This window comes from Nerophis lumbriciformis, linkage group LG14, assembly GCF_033978685.3.
Source record: "Nerophis lumbriciformis linkage group LG14, RoL_Nlum_v2.1, whole genome shotgun sequence".
In the NCBI taxonomy this organism is placed as follows: Eukaryota; Metazoa; Chordata; class Actinopteri; order Syngnathiformes; family Syngnathidae; genus Nerophis; species Nerophis lumbriciformis.
In genome coordinates, this window is record NC_084561.2 from 6,073,824 (window position 1) to 6,076,323 (window position 2,500).

General features: G+C 41.9%; 1 protein-coding gene across 5 annotated transcripts in view; it reads right to left on the minus strand.

Annotated features, from left to right (window-relative positions):
• LOC133616828 (dynein regulatory complex protein 11) overlaps positions 1-2,500 on the minus strand; it is a 48,063-nt gene that overhangs the window by 14,511 nt on the left and 31,052 nt on the right. The gene's annotated exons all lie outside the window — the stretch shown is intronic.

Genomic DNA, 2,500 nt, shown 5'->3' on the forward strand with positions numbered 1-2,500 from the left:
TTTTAATTAAACACTCAAAATGCGTATGAATAAACCGTCACAGACAACTTTATTACACTTCTGACAAGATGACTTTTTTGCACCAGGACTGAAAGGAACAGGAATACAGAAAATGAGGGCTGGACGATAAGACGATATCAGTATGTATCGCGATAGACACGAATCGATAACAAAAAAAAAATGTGTTCAATAAAACGTTCAATTTTTTAAAATCAGCAGAGTGCTCCTGTAACTCTGACTAAATAAGTAGACTGAGTACAAATGTCCACTGTAGAGGACGCTGGTTCTCTGGAAGATACAAAATAGGACTAATAATGAACAGTCCGGCCCCTCCATCCTTAGCCTTCTGGCCCCCAAATCATTGATAAATACCCCTGTTGTACATAATTATGCACCATCACTTGGTAGTAATCATGCAATGCAAAAGATGGTGGTGTCAGGGGTGTCCAGATTGTGGCCCGCCGACGTCTCCAAAGTGGCCCGCGAGATGTCATGACTTTTATAAGGAACCTTGCATTTATTTTAAAAGTCTAACATTGTTCATGCTGCTAGTGGACCGCATGGGTTGATTCATTAGTCCCGCCATATTAAACTCTGCTGTACAACTCCAATACGACCCAATGCAAGCAACCTTCCCGAGTCATGGTGCAAAAAAAATTCAACCCACACAAATATGAACAGACATGGTCACTGAACTTTGCGGATATTATAATTAAAAAAACATCCAATCACCATAAAAAAAAAAAAATCTAAATTACACTCATTTATAAACATTACAATGCATGATGGGAAATTACAAAACACTCTCCACACTTATCCATGATTGGCACATTTTACACATTTTAACAGCTTGATATTTCTGATTGATTACCAAACTTTAAGAAGGTCGTCACAGAACTAAACAAGGAAGGAGTGGATATATATATATATACATTATATATATATATATATATATATATATATATATATATATATATATATATATATATATATATATATATATATATATATATACATTATATATATATATATATATATATATATATATTATATATATATATATATATATATATATATATTATATATATATATATATATATATATATATATATATATATATATATATATATATATATATATATATGTATATATATATATATATATAGTTATATATAGTTTTATTTATATATATATAGTTATATATATAGTTTTATTTATATATATATATATATATAGTTATATATAGTTTTATTTATATATATAGTTATATATATAGTTTTATTTATATATATATATATATATCCATCCATCCATCCATCTTCTTCCGCTTATCCGAGGTCGGGTCGCGGGGGCAGCAGCCTAAGCAGGGAAGCCCAGACTTCCCTCTCCCCAGCCACTTCGTCCAGCTCCTCCCGGGGGATCCCGAGGCGTTCCCAGGCCAGCCGGGAGACATAGTCTTCCCAACGTGTCCTGGGTCTTCCTCGTGGCCTCCTACCGGTCGGACATGCCCTAAACACCTCCTTAGGGAGGCGCTCGGGTGGCATCCTGACCAGATGCCCGAACCACCTCATCTGGCTCCTCTCGATGCGGAGGAGCAGCGGCTTTACTTTGAGCTCCCCCCGGATGACAGAGCTTCTCACCCTATCTCTAAGGGAGAGCCCCGCCACCAGGCGGAGGAAACTCATTTCGGCCGCTTGTACCCGTGATCTTGTCCTTTCGGTCATAACCCAAAGCTCATGACCATAGGTGAGGATGGGAACGTAGATCGACCGGTAAATTGAGAGCTTTGCCTTCTGGCTCAGCTCCTTCTTCACCACAACGGATCGATACAGCGTCCGCATTACTGAAGACGCCGCACCGATCCGCCTGTCGATCTCACGATCCACTCTTCCCTCACTCGTGAACAAGACTCCGAGGTACTTGAACTCCTCCACTTGGGGCAAGATCTCCTCCCCAACCCGGAGATGGCACTCCACCCTTTTCCGGGCGAGAACCATGGACTCGGACTTGGAGGTGCTGATTCTCATCCCAGTCGCTTCACACTCAGCTGCGAACCGATCCAGTGAGAGCTGAAGATCCTGGCCAGATGAAGCCATCAGGACCAAATCATCTGCAAAAAGCAGAGACCTAATCCTGCAGCCACCAAACCGGATCCCCTCAACGCCTTGACTGCGCCTAGAAATTCTGTCCATAAAAGTTATGAACAGAATCGGTGACAAAGGGCAGCCTTGGCGGAGTCCAACCCTCACCGGAAACGTGTCCGACTTACTGCCGGCAATGCGAACCAAGCTCTGACACTGATCATACAGGGAGCGGACCGCCACAATCAGACAGTCCGAAACCCCATACTCTCTGAGCACTCCCCACAGGACTTCCCGAGGGACACGGTCGAATGCCTTCTCCAAGTCCACAAAGCACATGTAGACTGGTTGGGCAAACTCCCATGCACCCTCAAGGACCCTGCCGAGAGTATAGAGCTGGTCCACAGTTCCACGACCAG